Source organism: Spermophilus citellus (assembly GCF_964194105.1).
Source record: "Spermophilus citellus genome assembly, chromosome: 5".
NCBI classification, from domain to species: Eukaryota; Metazoa; Chordata; class Mammalia; order Rodentia; family Sciuridae; genus Spermophilus; species Spermophilus citellus.
In genome coordinates, this window is record NC_138186.1 from 80,752,156 (window position 1) to 80,779,012 (window position 26,857).

The window sequence follows — 26,857 nt, forward strand, 5'->3', positions numbered from 1 at the left end:
CTCAAATAAACTTTTTATCCTCTAAGTTGTTCTTATCTGGTATTATGGTCACAGCAATGATGAAAAGGCTAACTAAAACAGAAACCAGTACCAGGAGTGAAGACATTACTGTGACAAACCTAACCGTGTAGTTTAGAAGCCTCTGGTGCTGGTTTGTGGAAGAAAATTTGAAAAGTTTAGAGATTCAGACTGGAAAATCTTTAGAATGTTGCAAGCATAGCTCAACATGTGATTCTGTTGAGAACTAAGAAAACCAGAATGCTGATAGAAAAGTGAATCATGTTCATGAGGTTTCAGAGGGAAATAAGGACTTTATTGGGAATCGGACTATAGGCACTTGTGTTATATTCTGGTAAAGTACCTGGTTATATTTTATCCGTGTCATGAGACTTTGTGTGAGGCTGAATTTTAAAGTAATGGACTGGTGGACGCTGCTGCACCTGGAGGTCTTTCCTCTAGGCAAGGCCGCCACTACCTCCAGCGCTACCTCTGCGGTCGCTGCCACTGACACCTGGAGGTTTGTTGGCCGCCGCCTACAATGCTACCGCCAATGCCACTGCCTCTGATGCCACTGCTGACACCCCAAGATGGCCTGGAGGTCTTCTTTCTGGGTGCTGCTGCCCATGCAACTGCAGCTAACCACTGCTGCCACCAAAGACACCGCTGCTCCTGATATCGGCACCGCTGCTGCCCCCTGGGGATCACCTGGTGACATTGCCCTCACAGCCACAGTTGCAGCCACCACTGCAGCTATTGCTGCAGCTGCTGCTGACACTGTTACACTACCCCTACTACTGACCCACGACCTGCTTCTACCAGCCACCACCACTACTGCTGCTACCCTCGTCTAGAGATCTGCTGTGGGGGAGACTCCAGGTTTGCTTGCACCAGGCCGCACCCATGTGGGGACACTATCCAGGGCTGGGGCCAAGATGCCAGCAGGTTTACCACCACAAGAGCCCCTGTCTAGGGAATGAGGCTGGGACCTTCAGGTCCACTGTGGGGGTTCCTGAGAGTTTGGAGGTACCTGAGGTCTTCCTGCTGGAAGTGCTGGTGGCTCTTGTCTTGCTGCTTCATCTCAAAGTTACTCCTTTGCATAAGTGTATCCCTGGTGGTCTCTCTGCCAATAGGAGCAGCAATGAGATCTTGGGACTGTAGTGTGGCTGAGCCTGAGGTATCTGAAGCCCACATCAGTGGGATTGTGACTGGCACTGCCAGGACTGATCTGGGCCTGGTGATACTAAGAGAAATCAGAGACAGGGCTGAGAAACTTAAATGCTGATGGAGACAGTTTGAATTTCCATGGAGATTTATTTTATTTTATTTCTCAATTCACTAATATCTCTACCATATTTGGAACAGGGTGTTTTTTATTCATCAGTGTGTGGAGGACAATGCTATATGAATGGTGTTTTACATTTCTGATTCTTATGTCTTTAATTTTTTCTCTTTATTCGTATTCTTACTCTCATTTGTCTGATTCCTTGGATTTTCTTTTCAACTTTTTTCCAACCAACAGCCAATCTCTGTCGACTCATCTTCCACTCTTCCTATGAATTTTTGCTTCTAGCTTCTCTCTTCCTCCCTCATGAACATTGTGTACTACACTACTATTCTCTCATCCACCATTTAAAATTGCAAACCATTTTAGCAAATTTTCTGTTTATACTAGAGATCATTATTGAACTCATCATTTTGGTTTAATGTGAGAAAGCAGTAGATGCCTTATTGGGAGCTATTAGGTTTAAGGTTATACATTGTTTGTACTGGGTGCTGTTGATATTGGTCTCACCATTAAAGGCGAGGAACTGGAAACCTTCAGCGACAGTGTAAGTCTATAGGGTAGAGTTTATTTTGCCTTAGATCCATAGTTCTAGATGGAAAAACACATGAATAACATGAAAAAACAAGGGAATAAAGTACCCAAAAAAACCAAGATGCTTCAATGACAGAAGCCACTGATAACATGGTAGAAGAAATGTTCAAGAAGGAGTTCAGAATGTAAATATTTCAATTGATCTGTGAAGTAAAGGATAGTATAAGGAATGAAATCAAAGAAAAAATAGAGAAAATGAAAGATCACTTCAATTAAGAGTTAGAGATTGTCGGGGTGGGGGGAGCAGAAATCCTTGAAATGAAGGAATCAATAAATCAAATTATAAATTCAATACAAAGCATCACCAACAGACTAGACCACTTGGAAGACAGACCTCAGGCAATGAAGACAAAATATATAATCTTGAAAGTAAAATTGACCATGCAGGAAAGATGGTAAAAAAACCATGAACAAAACATCCAAGAATTATGGGATAACATAAAAAGCCCAAATTTAACAGTTATCAGAATAGATGAAGGAGCAGAGATACAAACCAAAGGAATACACAATCTTTTCAATGATATAATAGCAGAAAATTTCTCAAACCTAAAGAATAAAATGAAAAAAGCAAATACAAGATGCTTAAAGGACCCCAAATGTACAAAATTACAGCAGACCCACACCAAGACACATTATAATGAAACTGACTCATATAAAGAATAAAGATTAAAATCTTAAAGGCTGTGAGAGAAAAAATCAAATTACTTATGGGGGAAACCAATTCAGATCTCAACTGATTTCTCAACCCAGATTCTCAAAGCTAGGAGGTCTTGGAATAATATTTTTAAAGCTCTGAAACAGAACAGATGCCAATCAAGAGTTTTATATCCAGCAAAATTAAGTTTCAGATTTGATAAACAAAAATTAAAAGAATTCTCAACTAGAAAGCCTACACTACAGAATATTCTAATAAAATATTCCATGAGGATGAAGTAGAAAAAGAAAGTAAAAACCACCAAAGGGAAGATCTACATTAAAGGAATATTCAACCAAAGGAGAAACAAAGTCAAATTAAAAACCAGAAATAAATCAAAATGGCAGGAAATACAAATCATATCTCAATAATAACCCTGAATGTTAACAGCCTAAACTCATCAATCATAAGACACAGATCAGAAGATTGGACTAAAAAGCAAGACCCAACAATATGCTGTCTTCAAGAGACTCATCTCGTGGACAAAGACATCCACAGATTGAAGGTGAAAAGATGCAAAAAAAACTTATCACTCATATGGATTGTGTAAACAAACAGGGGTTTTCATCCTCATCTCAGACACAGTAGTCTCCAAACCAAGGTTAAACAGAAGAGAGAAAAAAAGGATATTTCATACTTTTTAAAGGAAGTATATATCAGCAGGACATAAAAATTACAAGATATCTTCCCTATGGCTACCTTCCTCTCCACCACCCTTCTTGACCCTGCAATGAGCTGAGCAGCTTTCCTCCACTAGGTACCTCCCCCATGTAGCCCTGCCTCACCTTGTGCACAGGGAATAGTCCATCTATGGACAAAGATTCTGGAACCATGATCTCTAAATAAACTTTCCCTCCTCTAAGTTGTTCTTTTTGGCATTTTGATCACAGTTACAACAACAACAACAACAAAAACTAAACTCTTTTCTCTTAACAAATTTTCATTTTACTATCTTTAGGAACAAGTTAGTGTATACAATTTCTGTCTCCACCTTTTAAGTTACTATAATTATTAACACTGGGGAGGGCAGAGTTGATACTCACTGTATACTTTAATGCTAGATCTAGTTCACAGTTGTTTATTATGTTGCTTTTGTTAAATGCTGGCCCAACATGCCTCTCTTTGTGGTAATTAATAATATACATGCCATAGTAGGCACAAGATATTTTTTATAATGCTATATATTGATCACTATTTTTGTTGCTGTTGCTTGTTTTCCATTTCCTGAGAAGTGCCAGGAAGCAACTGGTATACTACATGTTCACAGAGTAGAGACACCATGGCTAAAGGACACATGACAATGTGCCTTCCTCCACACACAAACTAAGCTCACTCAAGCTTCAATACTACTTTAACACATAGAATAGGAGAGGCAAAACCCTGAAACCAATGACTAGGTCCCAAATAAAAACAACTAGAGGGGAGCATCAGGTTCCAATATTGGACATCTACTCCTACAGCACAATCAGAAAGATTACAAAAAAATTGGCTCAGAAAAACCCACAGCAAGAGCAGAGCCGCCGCCCGCACCTGCAAGGTAGGCAGACCTGCGACCCACTGGCAGCACAGGCCCAGCGGCCCACCGGCATGGTAGACACATCACCCCAATTGGAGGAAGGGCCCAGCTGAAGCCCGCAAGGTAGGCAGACCACGCGTCCCAGAGAAGGGGCCCAGTGGCCCGCTGGCCTAGTTGAAAGATCACCCCAATTGGAGGAGGGGCACAGCCGCCGCCCACGCCTGCAAGGTAGGCAGACCTGCAACCTAGAGAACAGGCCCAGTGGCCCGCCAGTGTGGTAGTCAGATCACCCCTATTGGAGGAGGGGCCCAGCTGTTGCCCGCAAGGTAGGCAGACCACGTGACCTGGAGAAGGGGCCCAGCGGCCTGCCGGCGTGATAGACAGATCACCCCAATTGGAGGAGGAGCACAGCAACTGCCCACCCCTGCAAGGAAGACTTTACAACTATACAAGAGCAATATAAATATATAGGGGGAAAATTCAATAACACAACAGTTTCACCAAGCAGAAAGAAACGCGAGCAGTATGAAAAGACTAGGAAAGAAAGGACCACAAGCAACGCAGGTCAACGCAACTTTAGAAGAGGTAATAGCTGCAGCAGATGGAATGTCAGATAAAGAATTCAGGATTTACGTGCTTCAGATGATCTGGAGTCTCAAGGAAGACATTAGACAGCAAAATGAGACAATGAAAGATCATTTCGACAATGAATTGCATAAACAAATCCAAGAAGCAAAAGATCAACTATACAGGGAGATAGAAGTTATAAAAAACAAACAAACAGAAATCCTAGAAATGCAGGAAGCAATAAACCAACTTAAAAACTCAAATGAGAATACTACCAGCAGAGTAGAACACTTAGAAGATAGAACATCAGACAATGAAGACAAAGTATTTCAACTTGAAAAGAACATAGACAGCTCAGCAAGACTCTTAAGAAACCATGAGCAGAACATCCAAGAAATATGGGATAACATAAAGAGACCAAACTTAAGAGTCATTGGGATACAGGAAGGTATAGAGGTCCAAACCAAAGGAACGAGCAATCTGTTCGACGAAATAATACGAGAAAACTTCACAGACTTGAAGAATGAGACAGAATCCCAAATCCTAGAAGCCTACAGGACGCCAAATGTGCAAAATCATAAGAGATCTCCACCTAGACACATTATAATGAAGATGCCCAACATACAGAATAAGGAGAGAATTTTAAAAGCTTCAAGAGAAAGGAAGCAGATTACATTAAGGGGTAAACCAATCAGGATAACAGCTGATCTTTCAACACAGACTCTGAAAGCTAGAAGATCCTGGAACAACATATTTCGAACGCTGAAAGAAAATGGGTTCCAACCAAGAATTGTGTATCCAGCGAAATTAAGCTTCAGGATGGAAGATGAAATTAAAACCTTCCACGATAAACAAAAGCTAAAAGAATTTGCAGCTAGAAAACCATCTCTTCAAAACATCCTCAGCAAAACATTACAGGAAGAGGAAATGGAAAATAACATGAAAACCAACAGTGGGAGGTAGTACAGTAAAGGGAAAAAATAATCAAAGAGGAAAAACAAACCATGTTAAGTAACATAAATAAACAAATATGGCTGGAAGAACAATCCATATCTCAATAATAACCCTAAATGTTAATGGCTTAAACTCACCAATTAAGAGATACAGGCTAGTAGAATGGATCAAAAAAAAAAAAAAAGATCGAAAAATATGCTGCCTACAGGAGATGCATTTGATAGGAAAAGACATACATAGACTGAAGGTGAAAAGTTGGGAAAAATCATATCACTCATATGGACTTCGGAAACAAGCAGGAGTGTCCATACTCATATCAAATAAAATAGATTTCAAGCCAAAGTTAATCAAAAGGGATAAAGAGGGACACTACATACTGCTCAAGGGAACCATGCACCAACAAGACATAACAATCATAAATATATATGCTCCAAACAATGGTGCAGCTATGTTCATCAAACAAACTCCTCAAGTTCAAGAGTCTAATTGACCACCATACAATAATTATGGGAGACTTCAACACACCTCTTTCACCACTGGACAGATCTTCCAAACAAAAGTTGAATAAAGAAACTATAGAACTCAATAATACAATTAATAACCTAGACTTAATTGACATATATAGAATATACCACCCAACATCAAGCAGTTACACTTTTTTCTCAGCAGCACGTGGATCCTTCTCAAAAATAGATCGTATATTATGCCACAGGGCAACTCTTAGACATTATAAAGGAGTAGAGATAATACCATGCATCTTATAGGATCATAATGGAATGAAACTGGAAATCAACGATAAAAGAAGGAAGGAAAAATCATGCATCACTTGGAGAATGAACAATAGGTTACTGAATGATTAATGGGTTATAGAAGACATCAAGGAGGAAATTAAAGAATTCTTAGAGATAAATGAAAATACAGACACAACATATCAGAATCTATGGGACACAATGAATGCAGTTCTAAGAGGAAAATTCATTGCCTGGAGTTCACTCCTTAAAAAAAGGAAAAACCAACAAATAAATGATCTCACACTTCATCTCAAAATCCTAGAAAAAGAAGAGCAACAACAGCAAAAGAAGTAGAAGGCAAGAAATAATTAAAATCAGAGCTGAAATTAATGAAATCAAAACAAAAGAAACAATTGAAAAAATTGACAAAACTAAAAGTTGGTTCTTTGAAAAAATAAATAAGATCGACAGACACTTAGCCATGCTAACGAAGAGAAGAAGAGAGAGAACTCAAATTACTAGCATACAGGATGAAAAAGGCAATATCACAACAGACACTTCAGAAATACAGAAGATAATTAGAAATTATTTTGAATACTTATACTCCAATAAAATAGAAGATAGTGAAGGCATTGATAAATTTCTTAAGTCATATGATCTACCCAGATTGAGTCAGGAGGATATAGACAACCTAAACAGACCAATATCAATTGAGGAAATAGAAGAAGCCATCAAAAGACTACCAACTAAGAAAAGCCCAGGACCGGATGGGTATAGAGCAGAGTTTTACAAAACCTTTAAAGAAGAACTAATACCAATACTTTTCAAGCTATTCCATGAAATAGAAAAAGAGGGAGAACTTACAAATTCATTCTACGAGGCCAACATCACCCTGATTCCTAAACCAGACAAAGACAATTCAAAGAACGAAAACTACAGACCAATATCTCTAATGAATCTAGATGCAAAAATCCTCAATAAAATTTTGGCGAATCAGGTACAAAAACATATCAAAAAAATTGTGCACCATGATCAAGTAGGATTCATCCCTGGGATGCAAGGATGGTTCAATACTGGCCAGAGCAATTAGACAGATGAAAGAAATTAAAGGGATAAAAATAGGAAAAGAAGAACTTATATTATCACTATTTGCAGATGACATGATTCTATACCTAGCAGACCCAAAAGGGTCTACAAAAAAACTATTAGAGCTAATAAATGAATTCAGCAAAGTGGCAGGATATAAAATCAACACGCATAAATCAAAGACATTCCTGTATATAAGTGACAAATCCTCTGAAATGGAAATGAGGACAACCACTCCATTCACAATATCCTCAAAAAAAATAAAATACTTGGGAATCAACCTAACAAAAGAGGTGAAAGATTTATACAATGAAAACTACAGAACCCTAAAGAGAGAAATAGAAGATCTTAGAAGATGGAAAAATATACCCTGTTCAAGGATAGGCAGAACTAACATCATCAAAATGGCGATATTACCAAAAGTTCTCTATAGGTTTAATGCAATGCCAATCAAAATCCCAAGGGCATTTCTTGTAGAAATAGATAAAGCAATCATGAAATTCATATGGAAAAATAAAAGACCCAGAATAGCAAAAACAACTCTAAGCAGAAAGTGTGATTCAGGCGGTATAGCGATACCAGACTTCAAACTATACTACAGAGCAATAGTAACAAAAACAGCATGGTACTGGTACCAAAACAGGCGGGTGGACCAATGGTACAGAATAGAGGACACAGAAACCAATCTACAATATTACATCTATCTTATATTTGATAATGGGGCTAAAATCATGCAATGGAGGAAGGATAGCCTCTTCAACAAATGGTGCTGGGAAAACTGGAAATCCATATGCAACAAAATGAAACAATCCCTTTCTCTCGCCATGAACAAAAGTTAACTCAAAATAGATCAAGGAGCTCTATATCAAATCAGAGACATGGCGTCTGATAGAAGAAAAAGTTGGCTCCGATCTACATATTGTGGGGTTGTGCTCCAAATTCCTTAATAGGACACCCATAGCACAAGAGTTAATAACTAGAATCAACAAATGGGACTTACTCAAACTAAAAAGTTTTTTCTCAGCAAAGGAAACAATAAGAGAGGTAAATAGGGAGCCTACATCCTGGGAACAAATCTGTACTCTTCACACTTCAGATAGAGCCCTAATATCCAGAGTATACAAAGAACTCAAAAAATTAAACAATAAGACAACAAATAACCCAATCAACAAATGGGCCAAGGACCTGAACAGACACTTCTCAGAGGAGGACATACAATCAATCAACAAGTACATGAAAAAATGCTCACCATCGCTAGCAGTCAGAGAAATGCAAATCAATACCACCCTAAAATATCATCTCACTCCAGTAAGATTGGCAGCCACTTTGAAGTCAAACAACAACAAGTGCCGGCGAGGATGTGGGGAAAAGGGTACACTTGTATATTGCTGGTGGGACTGCAAATTGGTGCGGCCAATTTGGAAAGCAGTATGGAGATTCCTGGGAAAGCTGGGAATGGAACCACTATTTGATCCAGCTATTCCCCTTCTCGGACTATTCCCTAAGGACCTAAAAAAAGCATACTACAGGGACACTGCTACATCGATGTTCATAGCAGCACAATTCACAATAGCAAGACTGTGGAACCAACCTAGATGCCCTTCAATAAATGAATGGATAAAAAAAAATGTGGCATTTATACACAATGGAGTATTACTCTGCATTAAAAAATGACAAAATCATAGAATTTGCAGGGAAATGGATGGCATTAGAGCAGATTATGCTAAGTGAAGCTAGTTAACCCCTTAAAAACAAATGCCAAATGTCTTCTTTGATATAAGGAGAGTAACTAAGATCAGAGTAGGGAGGAAGAGCATGAGAAGAAGATTAACATTAAACAGGGATGAGAGGTGGGAGGGAAAGGGAGAGAGAAGGGAAATTGCATGGAAATGGAAGGAGACCCTCAGGGTTATACAAAATTACATACAAGAGGAAGTGAGGGGAAAGGGAAAAAAAACAAGGGGGAGAAATGAATTACAGTAGAGGGGGTAGAGAGAGAAGAGGGTAGGGGAGGGAAGGGGAATGGGGATAGTAGAGGATAGGAAAGGCAGCAGAATACAACAGACACTAGTATGGCAATATGTAAATCAGTGGATGTGTAACCGATGTGATTCTGCAATCTGTATATGGGGTAAAAATGGGAGTTCATAACCCACTTGAATCAAAGTGTGAAATATGATATATCAAGAACTATGTAATGTTTTGAACAACCAACAATAAAAAATTTCTAAAAAAAGAGATATCAAATGAAATTTATATGAAGATGAGAGGGCAAAACTGATTACTATGCTCAGAAATGCTTGGTGATCCAGGACAAAAGTAAGTACAACACACCCAAATACAGGAGGATAGTTCGTGTAACTGACAGAGATATCATTTGCCAGATTGCTTATGCCCGTAGAGAAGGGGATATGATAGTCTGCGAAGCATATGCACATGAACTACCAAAATATGGTGTGAAAGTTGGCCTAACAAATTATGCTGCAGCATATTGTACTGGCATACTGCTGGCCTACAGGCTTCTCAATAGGTTTGGTATGGACAAGATTTATGAAGGCCAAGTGAAGGTGACTGGAGATGAATACAATGTGGAAAGCGCTGATGGTCAACCTGGTGCCTTCACCTGCTATTTGGATGCAGGCCTTGCTAGAACTACAACTGGCAATAAAGTTTTGGGGGCCTTGAAGGGAGCTGTGGATGGAGGCTTGTCTATCCCCCATATTATGATTCTGAAAGCAAGGAGTTCAATGAAGAAATACACAGGAAACACATTATGGGTCAGAATGTTGCAGATTATATGCATTATCTAATGGAAGAAGATGAAGATGCTTACAAGAAACAATTTTCTCAGTATATAAAGAACAACATTACCCCTGACATGGAGGAGATGTACAAGAAAGCTCATTCTGCTATATGAGAGAATTCAGTCTGTGAGAAAGCCCCAAAGAGAAGTTAAAAAGACGAGGTGGGACCTAAAATGTCCCTTGCTCACAAGACAGATTGGGTAGCTAAAAAGAAGGCAAGCTTCCTTAGAGCTCAGGAACTGGATGCTGAGAGCTAAACCAATAACAGTTTTTCTATGAAGTTTTTTTCAGATAAAGATAATAAACTTATTGAACAAGCAGATTTAAAAGAAAAGATTGGTTGAGGGTATCTACGTGGGCCCCCTCTGGGTTCTCCATTCGGTTCCATCAATCTATCTGACTGTTCTATTATTGCCACCACACTTTTTTGGTTACAGTAGCCTTACAATAAGTCTTGAAGTGGGTAGAGCCAATCCTTCAACTTTGTTCTTCTCCCTCAATATTGTGTTGGCTATTTGGGTCTCGTTGCCTGTCTGTTAGGATCAGCACATTGATATCCACAAATAATTTGCTGGGATTTTGACTGTGATTGCATTGAATCTATAGATCAAATTTAGAAACACTGCTTGACAATATTGCATGTTCCTATCTGTAAATATCTCTTTATTTAGTTAATACTTCTTCTGGTAAATGTTCTTTGAAGGTAGAAGCCACTTCTTATGTGATATGAATCAGACATCTCCAGCTTGTTCCCATCCATTTCTACTGTGAACTTGTTATAGAGAAGTGACTATCCTGTTATGGCTGTGTGGGTCAATAGTTTGTATCCAGGTGTGACTGTGCAACTTGTTCTTAACTGTAGAATGCACATGGAAGTAGTGGATGTCACTTTTGGGCTGGGCATTTTAAGAAGTGGTCACGTCTTTCACTTTCTTAGCTTGAAACAGAAGAATCTCATACTGTGCAGGATAGAAGAACTCCAGATAGGAACTGGGATCACTGCTTTACCATGTGGAAGAAATTTGCCTTCTGACATAGAACAGCAACCCTGTGCTGTTAAGTGAATGAAATAAAAGTTTATTGGGTTAAAAAAAAGAAATATATAAAAAAAAGAAAAACCCACAGCATTTCAGTACCTATGCAGTACTAAATGAAATCAGAATTTCTGCTGCAGCAAACTGAGAGGTATTATTGGTAGAAACTTGGATTACACTAAACCTACATGTTCAAGTGAAGAGATACCAACAACACATGACTTATTATAAATAAGATAACTACATATCAAAGGACACACAAAAGAAAATGAATCCATTTCAACAGATGTGCAAGTCTAAGACCCCTGAAAACATGAGAAAATAAGCAAACAACCCCCCCCCCTGAAAAGTTACAATCCCCCAACAAAGATACCCACAGATATGAAATGGGATGAAATTCCAGAGAAGATTTTTTAAATTGATTATTAAAGTAATTAATGAGGTAAAATAAGATCTAAGGAATGAATTAAGAGAGCAATTATGGGAGGTGAAAGACCACTTCAATAAATAGAGATTCTAAAAAGAAACCAATCAGAACTCTTGGAAATGAAAAGACACAAGTCAAGTAATAAATTTACTTGAAAGTATCAGTGGCAGACTAGATTGCATTGAGAACAGAGCCTCAGTCCTTGAAGACAGGCTATTTGAATGGAAACACTTAGCAGACAGTTAAAAAAAAAAAGACCATGATCAGAATATGATCAGTTGGAGATCAAACTTAAGAGTCATAAGGATAGATGAGGGCATGGAAATAAAAATTAATGGCATTAAGAACCTTTTCAGGGAAATAATAAAAGAAAATCTTCCAAACCTTAGGAATGAGATAAATATTCACATACAGGATGAATATAAAACCCCAAATATAAAAGATCTAAAAAGAACCTCTCCAAGAAATATCATAATCAAAATGCCTAACATGGAGAATAAAGATAGACCATTTAAAGTTACAAGAGAAAAACACCAGATTATATTTACAGATAGAACAATACAACTCACTTTAGACTTCTTAAGTCAGATGCTAAAATGCAGGAGAGTTAGGAATGTGATAATCTAAGCTCTTAAAGAAATGAATTGCCAATCAAGGTTGCTATATCTAGGAAAGTCATCACTCAGAAACAAAGAGGAAACAAAAGGTTTTAATAATAAACTAACAGAATTCATGACCATTAAATCTGTATTACAGAACATACTTAAAGAAATGTAGATAAAGAAGAACTTTAAAAAGGAAGGGGAGGAAGAACAAAGCTCTCAAATGGATAAGGCTGTCCACAGGAGCAATTAAGCAAAAGAAAATTGATCCAAATTAAATCTATGAAACAAACCAAAATGACTGAAAATAATAAATATGGTCTTCATAATAACTCTGAATGTAAATGGTCTCAACCTTCCAATTAAACCATAAAAAATGGCAAAATGGATTAAAAACAAGACCAAATCATAGTCTGTTTGGAAAAGATTCATCTTACATGCAAAGATATCTATAGACTGAAAGTTAAATGATGAAAAAATTGTACTCCATGAAAATAGAGTCCTGAAACAAGCAGAAGTAGCAATTTTCATATCTGACAAAGCATATTTCAAGCAAAAATGAATCAAAAGAGACAAGGAAGGCCATAATATACTATTAAAAGAAACAATCCTACAAGACATAATAGTAAATATTTATATCCCAAATGTCAGTGCACCTAATTACATAAGACAAACACTTTTTGACTTTAAGTTCCAAATAGATTCCAGTACAACAATATTTAGTGATTTCAACACAGCTCTCTCAACAAGAGACAGATGGAATGTCAATAGATACTTTTGACCTAAGTGAGACTACAAATCAAATGAACCTAACAGCTATTTGTAGAATATTTGACCCAATGACAGCTGAATATACTTTCTTCCCAGAAACTCAAGGAACTTTTTCTGAAATAGACCATAAGTTAGGATTCAAAACATGTTTTTAGTAAATCAAAAATTAAAAAGAAAGAAAAGGAAAAGTTATATTATCCCATGTATCTGATCATATTACAATGGATTGAAATTAGGAATCAACTGCAAGAAAATGTATAGACATCACATAGAATCAAACAAGAAGTGTGATACAGCATACCAAAACCTTTGGGACACTATGACAGTGACACTGAAAATCATATTATCCCTTGTATCTTTTGTAGATAGAACATTTGTAGAAGTAAGTGCCCACATTAATAAAAAAAAGAAAAAAAGACCCCAAATAAACAATCTAATGTTACATCTCAAGGACCTAGAAAAGAATAAATAAATCAATTCCAAAATCAGAAGACATGAAATAATTAAGATCAGAGCTGAAATTGGTGAAATAGAAATTTTTTTCAAAATACAAAAGATCAATGCAACAAAGAGTTAGTTCTTTGAAAAGGTAAACAAGATAAACTGTGAGCTAAACTAAGCAAAATAATGAGAGGTAATATCCAAATCCATAGAAAAAAGAGATATGAAAAAGGAGATTAAAAAGGAGATATCACCACAGATTTTTCTGAAATCCAGAGGATAATGCGAACTATTTTGAAAACATATTCCAATAAATTGAAAAATCTAAAAGATACTAAGAAATTTCTAAGTACATTTTACCCACTAAAACTGAACCAAGAGAATATAGAAGACCTTAACAGGCAAATATCAAGCAATGAGATTAAAGAAGTAATAAAAATTTTTCAACAAACAAAAGGACAAGATGATTCTACCAAACCTTTCAAGAATAACTAATGCCAAACCTCCTCAAATTATTTCATGATAGAAAGTTGGGGAACACTCCAAAACTTAATCTCTGAAGCCAGTATCACCCTGACACCAAAACTAGATAAGACATATCAAGGAAAGGAAATTAAAGTCCAGTAACCCTGATGAACATACATGCAAAAATCCTTAATGAAATATTAGCAAGTCATGTTAAAAAAACACATTAAATGTGTACCATGATGAAGTTGGATTCACCCCAGGGATGCATGTTTGATTCAATATATTTAAATCAATAAATATAAATCATCACATAAATGGAATTAAGAACAAAAATCACATTATCATATCAATAAAGTAAAAAAGAGAAAAATCTTTGACAAAATTCAGCATCCACCCATGTTAAAAATACTCAAAAAAAAGGAACAGAAGAAACCTCAATATCATAAGAGCTACATATGATAAAAAAAGTAAAAATCATACTGAATGGAGAAAAATGGAAAGCATATCCTCTAAAATCAGGAACAAAGCAAGTAACTCTTCTTTCACTACTCTTGTTTGTATATGTATATACATATACATATATACATAGACATGTATACACACACATATACATATATATACACACATATACATATATATACACACACATACATTAAGGAGGTAAAAGACCTCTACAATTGAAATTAGAAAAAATTGAAAAAATAAAATAAAGAAGAGCTTAGAAAATGGAAAGACCTTCTATGTTTATGAATAGATAGAATTAATACTGTCAAAATAATCATGTTACCAAAAGTGATCTACAAATTTAGTGCAATACCCATCAAAATACCAAGTATGTTCTTCACAGAAATAGGAAAAAAATGATCCTAAATTTCATGTGGAAGAATAAAAGAACTAGAATAACCATAGCAATACTGAACTGCAAATTGAGATGGTATATATCATACTACGATCTCAAATTGTACTACAGAGCTATAGTAATAATAAGAGCATGGTGTGGGCATAAAAACAGATATGAAGACCAAAGGAATAAACTAGAGGGCACAAAGACAAATCCAGATAAAGAAAGTCATCTGAACCTTGACATAGTGCCAAAAGCACATGTTGGAGAAAACAGTCTTTTTATCAAATGATGCTGGGAAAACTGGATATCCATATGTAGAAGAATGAAACTAGATCCCTATCTCTTATTCTTCATCTAAATCATCTCAAAGTTTATCAAAGACCTAGGAATTAGACTAGAAAAACTGAAACTGCTAGAGTGAAACATAAGGGTAATACTCCAACACATTGGTGCAGGCACTGACTTTTTAATAAACCTCATAGAGCTCAAAAATTGAAACAAAGAATCAATAAGTAGGTTCTTATAAAATTATGCATATCAAAGGAAACAAGAGTATGAAAAGAGAGTGTACAGAACAGGAGAAAATCTTTGCCAGCTGCTTTTCCAACAGGGTATTAATAATCAGAATAATGTTAAAAACAGGAAAAAAACTTAATATTGAAAATACTAATACACTCAACAAATGGGTCAAGATCTAAAGAGATATTTCTCAAAAGAAGAAATACAAATGACCAACAAATATATGGAAAAGTGTTCAATATCCTTAGTAATCAAGGGAAATGCAAATGAAAACTGCAGTGAGATTTTATCTCACCCCAGTTACAATGCAATCATCATGAATATAAATAATGATAATTGCTGATAAGGTTATCAGGAAAAGTGTACACTGTTGGTGGGACTGCAAATTAGTACAACCACTTTGGAGAGAAGTATGGACATTCCTCAAAAGTCTAGGAATTGAACCACAATGACCCAGCTATCCCATTCTGTGGAATTTATCCAAAAGAACTTAAAATCAGAATATTATAGTGATATGTGACTACCAATGTTTATAGCAGCACAATCCACAATAGCAAGATGGAATCAGTCTAGGTGCCCATCGACAGATGATTGGATGAAGAAAATGTGTATAAAATACAATGGTATTCTACTCAGTCATAAAGAACAATGAAATTAGGTCATTTGTTGGTAATTGGATGGAACATCCATCATGCTAGGTGAAATTAGCCAGGCTTAGAAAGTCAAATGCCAAATATTTTCTCTCATGTACAAAAGCTAGAGAAGAAAAAGGAATTTAAAAAGAGGAATTCTGTGAAAGTACAAGGGACATCAGTAGAATAGAAGTGGAGTACCAAGGGGAGGGAGGAATTCAGGGATAGGGGAAGAACTGGGGAATAAAGTTGACAAATTTATGCTATGTGCGCATATGAATATATCACAATTCATTCTAACTTTGTATATAAGTATACTGCACCAATTAAATAATTAATTAAGCAAATAAATAAGAACAAAAATCAATATAAGAAGGGTATCAGGAGGAGAGAAGAGGGGAGAGAAAGAAGAAATATTAAGGATTGAAAAGGAGGAAGATATATACATATATATGTGTGTGCATATATATGTGTATAATTTTATATGCATTTATGCATATGTCAGTGTGAACCCAACTATTATGTAGAACTATAATGCACTAATAAATTTTTAAAAGGAAAATCTTTAGAGAAATTTTTATAAAAAGAAGAAGAAAATTTTTCCACCATCAATTTTAGGTAGGACACATATGAAGAAATCCCCCTGAAAGAGTTCAGCCAAGGAGAAAGCAAGAGGATTAAGATGAAATAATTGATAGTAATTTCAAAGGCAGCAAAGATTTTGTTTTCAGCCTCCTATAGTCCCAAACCATTGATGATATTTAGGAGGTTAAGAACAATGGTTTTCTCCAAGAGTATGACTGCACTGTCCTGAGAGTTATATATGGAACTGGCCATGTAGAAGACAGAGAGAAGGTGACAATCTGACAACTCATGTGTTTCCCAAAGTTTTTTTTCTCCCTCCCTCCCTCCTTCCCTTCCATCCTTCTTCCCTCTTTCCTTTCTTCCTTCTGTTTTAGTCAGATTTTTCACCTCTGTGACTAAAGAATCTGACCAGAACAACTGTAACAAAGAAAAGTTTCTTCTAGGGCTCATGGTTTCAGAGGTCTTGATCCATAGAAGGCAGGCTCCCAACCCAATCATTTTTCCCCTGAACCATCTTGCCTTGTCTCACGTATGAGCTTTTTGGAGACACCTCATATCCAAACCATAACACCTTCCTTCCTTCCTTCTTTCCTCCCTCCCTCCCTCCCTTCCTTCCTTTCTTCCTTCCATCTCTCTCTTTCTCTTACATTATGAATCTAAGATAGGTGGACCTCCAAATTTAACATAAAATGCATCAGGGGAGATTTTCTTCTGTGTCTAATCCTACATACAAATTTGCAACTGCTTTCTTATTTGATACCTCACTGGTGACCTTACTTTTCCTGTACTCAAACTTAACATCTAAAAATGCAGAAAAACAGAATCAACCACAAATGACCAGAAATAGGGAGACTTTCTGGGGGAAGCTCAGCATAAAGGAATAAGGATGCTGCAAAAACTAAAAATGGCTGACACAAATCCTAACAAGCTACGAAGGAAAATTGAAAAGAAAAATGACCCTGGGCTGAAGAAGCCTAAGGGAATTCTGCTACCTGAACTTATTCATTTACTAGCATCTTTCAGGGTAGGGAGGATTTGTCCCAATTGGCAAATGTTATACTGCTAAGGAATAAACAGTGGAATGATTAGAGTACATTTTAGAAATTGGGGATATTTTAAGAGTCATTTCTCAAGGGTTCTTTCCAAACCACATACATATGCAGCTCACTTGTGCCTATGCAAATATCCTAATTGTATAGTTAAATCTTAGTTCAATTTGAGGACTTCAGTGTCCTTCATCTTGCCAAAACTTCATCATAAGAATTTTTTTTTCTTTTTTACCATTTGCTTTACTTCCATTTCCTATTCACAATTTAATTCCTCTATGTATATTTATCTCCAAAGAGTGATGAACAATAGTCAATGCTATGTAAGAAAGGGCATAATTAAGTGTAGCTTCACATACTAGAATTTCGCATTAGGAAACTCATGGCTAAGAGGTAGATGGTTCTAGTTCCTTACAAATGATAATTCAAAACAATTCTTCTTCCTAGTTAATTCCATGTTTAAGAATTCCTCAATTCCATATAATCTTCTCATTTCATCTAAGCTGCCCTCATTAATATGGGTGAGTATCATCGGTTTCCTAATAACCCATTGAAACTTGATATCTTTGATGCTGTGCACATTAATGGCTACCAGGCACACTGGGTCTGATGCTGTGATCCATAAGGCAAGCTCAGGTGAGGTTGAGATAGGCATCCTCATTAATGAGTACATTATTACTTCATTCTCATTCTGAGATTTGTCACTCTTTATCTCTTAGTACTTGATACTTTTTTTCCTTTTCTGCCTTTACTTCCCATTACATCTTTAAATCGATCTATTCAAGATTTCTGTCATACCTGACCAGCTGTTTGACATTTTTAGGTGAGCTGCTTTGTGCATTTATCAGTGAAAGTAGCTCAATAGATTTAGTGAACCCATATATCACTGCTTATATATGTCCCTGGAGGAAGTAGGGAAGAATCTAAATACCAAAACTGGACCTTAGTTAAAAACATATTTAATTTAATTTTTAAATTAACTATTGGAATGTTGTTTGAAGGCACAATCACAATTTAGAAAAGTCTTCATAAGTACCATTATTTGGTTGAGAATCATTCACCCTTAAGATTTAATCCCGGGCTGGGGATGTGGCTCAAGCGGTAGCGCGCTCGCCTGGCATGCGTGCGGCCCAGGTTCGATCCTCAGCACCACATACCAACAAAGATGTTGTGTCCGCCGAGAACTAAAAAATAAATATTAAAAAAAAAATTCTCTCTCTCTCTCTCACTCTCTCTCCTCTCTCACTCTTTCTTTTAAAAAAAAAAAGATTTAATCCCTTTATTCATCAGTGAAGTAAACCTAACATATTAAAGTCAGAATAGTAAAGATATCAGTTTGAATTATTCTGAATTGTTTTTAGGCAGAAGAGTTTAATGGTGGAAGTAAGATGGGACCAAAGATACCATAAAAACCAAATGGGGTTTGCAAACAATAGACAAATGTTCCTTATTTATTTAATTACAGTAAGATAAGAACCTTTATTTATTTAGTTACCCTGAATTTTCCTATGTAGAATTTATTTCCATGGCAAGAACCACCTGTGTATCGCAAGATTAGACCATCAATTTCTTTTCACATAAGTCTTTGGACAGGAACATGCAACCTTGATAAATTTAGTTTATCTATGTCTTTTGCTCCAAGCTAAACATTTCAAAAACAAAGTGGTTTAAATGGAATATTGGTATCAAAGAAGCAGACTGGCTTATCAGACAAGCAGGGAATTTAATAAAATAAACCTACATCCATTTTGAAGAGATGTCAAATAAGTGAATATTCTGCACGTACTGAGCAATCTTTTATTCACGGTAACTTGAAAACATCTATTGAGAATCATTTAGTTTCCAAAATAAGTCAACTTCCATTATTTAAGAGGATCTTTTAGAATGTAGAATTTGAAAAATTATAATACTAGAAATAACTTGTTAGAAAACACAGAAAGCTAATTGTCTTGTGGGAAGGTGTCCCTATCTCATATGGAGCTGAGTAATTTAAGAGATAGCCAACAACAGACTATTATTTGTTCAAGGGTCAATTATCTCTTTCAAAAAGATTAGAATATTAATATAAACTTAGAAAACTGACATGTTATGCAGATGTGGATTTCTCAAAAGTAAACTAACAAGCAGACAAGCAAAATTTGTGGATAGCTAGATCCCAGTCCCTTTCTTAAATGAACTTATATGACTATGAAATAGCTGACACAAAGATCATTTTCAACAGAAACAGCTCCACACATTAAATTCAAGGTAATGAGAATAAACAGAAAAAAATCTGGATGATTTAAAAACTTTTTTTCATCAGTTTTTGTCTGCACTGAAGGAGAACAAAACTGTGGGAGTTCAGAGATAAACATTATCCTGAAATAGATTTGTTGCAAAAAGATTTTAGAAAGGGGATAAAATCTATTTTCAAAGAGATAAGAAGGGACAGGATATCTATTAAAGGAGAGCAATACAGGATAAAACAAAACCAAATAAAATCTACAGTAGACCAAACAAAACCACTTTTGGAAGAAGCTAAGAGCTAGTTAACACAAGAAGCTATTTTAGGAGCAAGTGAAGAGTACTTGTGAAAGTTGGTGCTTGAAATACCTGGATTAAAACTGGTTTGGTTACTTACGCACTATGTGATCCTGACAGAAATAACTCAACCTCTCTGGTGCTTAATACATAAAATAAGCTGATCAGAAATATTCCATTGTACAACCTTGGGGAATATAAAGTAGACAGTGCCTTGGAATTAGATAGTGCAGTATGTTAAAAGTTGTAGTGTGAAAAATACCTGTTATGCCACCTATTACTAGCATAGGCAGAGACTTTAAACATGTTAATTTCACCTGAAATCATAATAATGCAGGTCTTGCAACAAAATGCTGAATCAGCAAAACAGAGAGGAAAGTGACTATCCTATCATAGCCACTCAAAAATAAACAAAAATACTAAGTTTTTAAAAGATGATAACCAAGAAGTGTAAAGCATAGAAATAGAGAGGTAACGGCATCTCCCAAAGCACACAAAATGAATGGATGTTAACATTACTGTTAAAAATGGGAAATTTTTTTAAAGTTTCAAACATAAGTAAAATAGCAACTAAGATTAGAAATAGTTATCAAGAGAGAAGGTGGGGGGCATTACCACGAATCATGTTTTAAAAAATTATTAGCTATAAGTAAAAATGATTTTTGTAAAAACAATCTAAAAAGAGTATTATATATAAAAGGATAGAAAATGAAATATCATAGAGATGTTTCTCTCCTCTGGACAAATCAAAGCCAGAACAAAGGTTCTACACCTGAAGCAACTTCATGTATATATAGTCAAAAATAACAATTAAGGTTTTGTTTGTGTGGAAAGTCACCAGAATGAAATTCCCATATTTTCATATCATCCGAAAATGTACTAATCCACTCTGAGGACCCAAATAAAGTGATCTCAGGATCTTATAAAGATTAATTTTTAAACAAGATGGCACCTGCAAAAACACTTATTACTAGTGCTTATGTAAGTTAAATTTAATAGGAAAAATAAGGCATCAGAAAAACAATATTCAAAAGAATAAAAATAAAATCCTGGATCCTGGGATTCCAGGAAGACAACGACATAAAAACAGCATCCTTCTCCTGTACTAATTCCAATATTCTATCCCACTTGAGTCAAATGGTTAGCAAGAGGCACCAAGACCAAATAAAGCCTGTTTCTAGCGGTCATTCTAGGCAAAGGTAGGTTAATACCTGCAGAGAGACCAGCAGCCAAAAGCCCCAGGGAGAATCCTAACCAGAGCTGTCTGAACCCCAGCAGTCTCTAATTGTCCACAAAATCAACAGCAGCCTTTTTTTTTTTTTTTTTTTTTTTTTTTTGACAATTAGAAGCTCTTTCTACTCCTGAAAAGACCAAGCAGGAGATGAACTTGTGGGCTGAGTTCTCGTTGCCCTGTTTTCAGGAGTATAAAAAGAGACAAGAAAGCAGGGAAGCTTCCTCCAGGTGCCTTGGCTAGCAGCCTGACAATCTGCTTGTTTCTGCACAGTTGGAATAGGGATAGAGACAGCTGTACTTCCCACATCCTATGGAATTCCCAGTGGGATGACAAAGAAAAATAGTACCACATCACACACAGCCTAGCAACTAGAATGGGAAATAGCAGACAGGACAGAATATGTAACAGTAAACTTACAGAAAGAACAACATGAATAAAATGATCATAGGTACACTTAGACACAAGAGTACACAGAAGAGACTTCTTGGAGTTCTAAAAAATATTTTCAATGAAATATTTTAGTAAAAGCAAAGGAATAGTTAACGTTTGACCCTTGAGTTAAAGGCATGGGCAATCAGTAAAATAAATATACCAAACCACAAATTTAAAATATAAAATGATGATATATTAATTTCTTACTCTTACTATAATGAATTACCAAAAATATAATGGCTTAAACGCAGGAACTTTGTTATCTTACAGTTCTTACAGTTTTGAAGATCAAAGTCTGCAAGTCTTTAGAGCTGCATATCTTCTGAAGGCTCTTAGAGGGAATGTATTTCTTTGGCACTTCCAGCTTCTAAAAACCACCTGCACTCTTTGGCTCATGACCCCTTCCTTCACCTTCAAAGCCAGCAGCAGAGCATCTTCTCTCCTTTCTGATACTCTGCATATATATAAAATTTCCAGAAAAAGGACACTTTTGGTTATCTCAGCCCATCTAGATAATATAGGATAATCTCCCCTTCTCAAAACCCTTAATTATATTCACAAGGTAACACAGTCACAGTTTCCACAGATTGGGACAGGAACATCTTTGGTGGAGAGTATTATGCAACCTACCACAGATACAATGATGGAAAAGTTCAGAAAGTTGGATGATAGTCAGGAGATACTGCTGCAGTCTGGCTGGGCACAGAATCACGAGCCACTCAAGCAGGAACAAAACTTTATTTTTGAAAATGCCGCAAGCAAGCCGGTCCACCCATGCGGTTGCATCTACCAGAACCGGGGCCCAGGACCTCCCCCGGAATTCCCTCCTACTATCCTTCCCCAACCAATGGGAACTCTCCAGGAGTCCCATAACATGAGTCCCATAGCAGGCCAAGGTGAACAGCAGGAGTCCAATTTCCATATGAATGTAAATCTTAACATAATCATATCATCTCAATGGCTAGCTGGCGTCACCTTACAACCAAAAGTGCCATGCATCATATTATTTCATATTATTTGGTTGTGGCTCCTAGCATCTGCCCCCTTCTGTTTAATTAAGCAACAGGCAATGTGGCTAGGGACCGTGCCTATTAGGTATGTCCAATTCAACATATGGTTCTTACCCGTCATCGGAAAACTGACCTCTAGGCATCAGCCTCCTGTCTTAGGTTGATACCACTGCAACTGAATCATACCCGTCACTGACTACCGGTCCAGTATATAGCCATACCTGTGGAAAGGCCTATGCACCAGTGGGGGGGGTGAGGTTCTTTGCCTCACCTCTGTTGGCCCCCAAATTTGACCTTGGTGCCGGTAGGGGGGTGAGGTTCTTTGCCTCACCTCAGTTGGTCCCCAAAATTAGACCATCACTAGTAGAAGGGAGGAGGATACAGAAATGCCACGACATCAAGTCAATAGACGGCTCTTTAGGAAAAATTGTAACACTGGTGACACATCAGCTAAGATACGCCAGCACTGCCATAATTCACTGTATCAACAAATAGAGCACAATGCATACAAGTGATACATAGACCAGGCAAGTTTTGTAAGCAGTTCAAAGTGGAGGAATCTATCAATATTTCCATTTCCTCCCAAAATAAATCGACTCAGTGATTGAGCATTACTTGTTGAGTTATTATTCATTGATGCATCAGTTTATACAGTTTGTTGTGATAATTATTGAAGAAGTTGTAGTTTGGTTTCATCTTTGACTTCACCGGCACTGGGATGAAAATAGGGATTGACAATGATGTTAAGAAAAGAAAAAAATGTAACATTTCAACAGGTATTAAGAAAACAATTTTTAGAACAATTTACATTATCCTGAACAGAATTATTAAATATAATGAAAAGGAAAGGTGAAAGTAAACAAACAGATCTGTTAACCTGCTTATTTGTACACATATTAAAACAGTCTTCAACAGCTGTTTACCCAAATTAAATTAAACCATTAAAAATCACGTGAATAATAAAAAAAATTGGGATCCATATTTTTATGAGCGCTCCTCATATATGATATATGGACATACGCACATACAGACATACAACACAAAACAGAAATGTGCACACTTAACATACAACACATAAGACAATAGTAAAGGCCTTGCAGATTTACCTAGGTGAAATCTCCATTGCAATGTTTAAAAACTCCATAGTCAAAAAATAAAACTGATCAGAAAAACATTAATTTATGTCTGTATGAGCTCAAAAATAAAATGGAACTTTATGATGTGGGAAAAAGCAATAATAAAATAGATATTGAAAAAAGCATCCTGGTTGATCACTGTCGCAGATGTAAGAATAGCCAAGCTGGAGTTCTGGATATCAGCTGTTATGGATTTGAGTCAAATCATCTTCTTTTTTTGTAGAAATTGTTTTGGTTAACCTCTCTGGAATCCAAATCGGCTGCTGTTCCTCCTGTGGAAAAACACAGACAGAGCCCCGACTCCAGACTATCACTGGGTCCGGACCTTTCCATTGTCCTGTTAGAATATCCTTCCAAAGTACTTTAGGTTTATGTGCATTTTTTGGGTACAAATGTCTTTCCGCAGCACTAAGCCCTGATGAATCCAAATTTAAAAAGTTTAGAGTAAAAAGGGTTATTTTAAGTTTACCTTTGGGGAATATATACCCCTTTCCAATTCCCTCCTTTTGTTTTAATAAGTACATTTTAATAGTTTGATGAGCTCTTTCAACTATGCCTTGTCCTTGTGGATTGTATGGAATTCCTGTTATGTGAGTAATGCCAAATGATGAGCAAAATTGTTTAAAAGAGGTAGAAGTATAACCAGGACCATTCTCCGTTTTTAACTGTTTTGGAACACCCACAGTGGCAAAATTTTGTAAGCAATGAGCTGTAACATCTTTAGTTTTTTCTCTGGCTTGAAGGGAGCCCATCAAAAATCCGGAAGAAGTATCAACTGTAACATGCAAATATTTTAATTTTCCAAATTCTGGCAAGTGTGTGACGTCCATCTGCCAAATATGGTTAGGTATCAGTCCTCTAGGATTGACTCCAAGATTAACTTGTGGTAAAAATGTCACACAATTTTGACATTGTTTTATTATATGTCTGGCTTGTTCTTTAGTTATTTTAAAACGCTTTTGTAAAGTATTAGCATTGACATGGAACCTTTTATGAAAATTTATAGCTTCTTCTATTGTGGAGAAAATATGTATGTCATGTATAGATTTGTCTGCTAGTTCATTGCCCAAACTAAGGGCTCCAGGCAATCTTGTATGTGCCCTGAAATGTCCTATAAATAATGGGTCTTTTCTGTCCCAGATTAGACTTTGTATAGCGGAAAACAAAGAGAAAACAGTAGAAGAAGGTGAAATCCTACCAGCATCTTCAAGGGATACTATAGCATTAACTACATACTGACTATCAGAAAATAAATTAAATACAGAATCTTTAAACATCATAAAAGCTTGTAATACTGCATTAAGCTCTACCTTTTGAGCTGATTGTTTGGGTACTAAAAATGTAAAAGTTTGATCAGGAGTAACTACTGCTGCTGTACCATTGTTTGACCCATCAGTGAATATATTTGGAGCATTTATGATAGGGGTTTTTCTTGTCATTTTTGGAAAAACTACAGGATGCTTAGACCAAAAAGACAACAAAGGATTAGATGGTAAGTGATTATCAAATGAAACACTAGTTGTACACATGATTATTGCCCAAGTATTTAACTCATTAGCTAACTCATCAATTTGATCCATAGTATATGGAGTAATAATTTTATTGGGAGAAATCCCAAACACTCCCTTTGCTGCTTTTATTCCTTTGAGTATTAATTGTCCTACAGCCTCAGGATATCTAGTAAGAGCAGTGTTAGGAGAATAAGATAAATGTATCCACAATAATGGACCTTCTTGCCAAAATACTCCTGTAGGAATATTTTTTGTTGGTAGTACAATAAATAATAAAGGCAAACTTATATCAATTCTATCCAAATGCATATTTTCCATATATGTCTCAATGATTTTTAATGCTTTTCTTGCTTCAGGCGTTAACATGCGGGGTGAATTTGGATCTGATGGACCTTTTAGAATATCAAATAAAGGTCCCAACTCTCCTGTTGGTGTACCTAGATAAGGCCTTATCCAATTTATGTCTCCCAATAACTTTTGAAAGTCATAAAGTGATTTGAGTTGATCTACTCGTATTTGAATTTTTGGTGGACGGACCATGGTTGAGGATAATAGAACTCCTAAATAATTAATCGGAAGATTTAATTGTAATTTATCTATTGCTATCTCTAGATTATAATTTTTCAATAAGTTTGTAAGTGTGGCATAACATTCTAGCAATGTGTTTTTATCTTTATGTGCCAATAACACATCATCCATATAGTGAAATATTTGTAGTTCAGGATTTTGATTTCTAAGTGGCTGGATTGCTTTATTAACATAAATTTGACACATAGTTGGGCTGTTAGCCATCCCTTGAGGGAGTACTTTCCATTCACATCTTTGATCAGGACATTCATGATTCAGTGCAGGGATAGTAAATGCAAAATGTGGACTATCCTCAGGATGAATTGGAATTGAAAAGAAACAATCTTTAATATCTATAGCTAAAACATGCCAGGTTTTTGGTAAAGCAGACAATTGGGGAATCCCTGATTGAGCAGGTCCCATAATAACCATCTCATTATTAATGGCTCTTAAATCTTGTAATAATCTCCATTTACCAGATTTCTTTTTAATGACAAAAATGGGAGTATTATGGGGGGATACAGAAGGTTGCATATGTCCTTCCGCTAATTGTTGTCTGACCAGGTCATGGGCTACTTGTATCTTTTCTTTAGTCAGGGGCCACTGAGGAACCCACACTGGTCTTTCTGATTTCCAAGTAATTTTGATTGTCTCAGTGGCCCTTTCTGAAAACCCAATCCATGTCTATTTATTTCTTCATCTATTTGAATTGGTGCTGTCATACCTTGTTCTTGTTCTCTTAATCTTTTTTCTTTCCTAAAGCCTTGTTTAGCCCTAGTAGTGGGCGCGTTAGGATTGATGTTATTTGTTAATGTCAATCCTAATTGATCTAGGACATCTCGTCCCCATA

The 26,857-nt window shown here is 36.3% G+C and overlaps 1 pseudogene across 1 annotated transcript; it reads left to right on the forward strand.

The window, feature by feature from the left end:
* Nucleotides 1-1,138: 1,138 nt before the first annotated feature.
* LOC308649432 (large ribosomal subunit protein uL18-like) lies at nt 1,139-10,485 on the forward strand (annotated as a pseudogene). Its single transcript has 2 exons — nt 1,139-1,234; nt 9,695-10,485. The product of its transcript is annotated as a large ribosomal subunit protein uL18-like (transcript).
* The last annotated feature ends 16,372 nt before the right edge of the window (nt 10,486-26,857 follow it).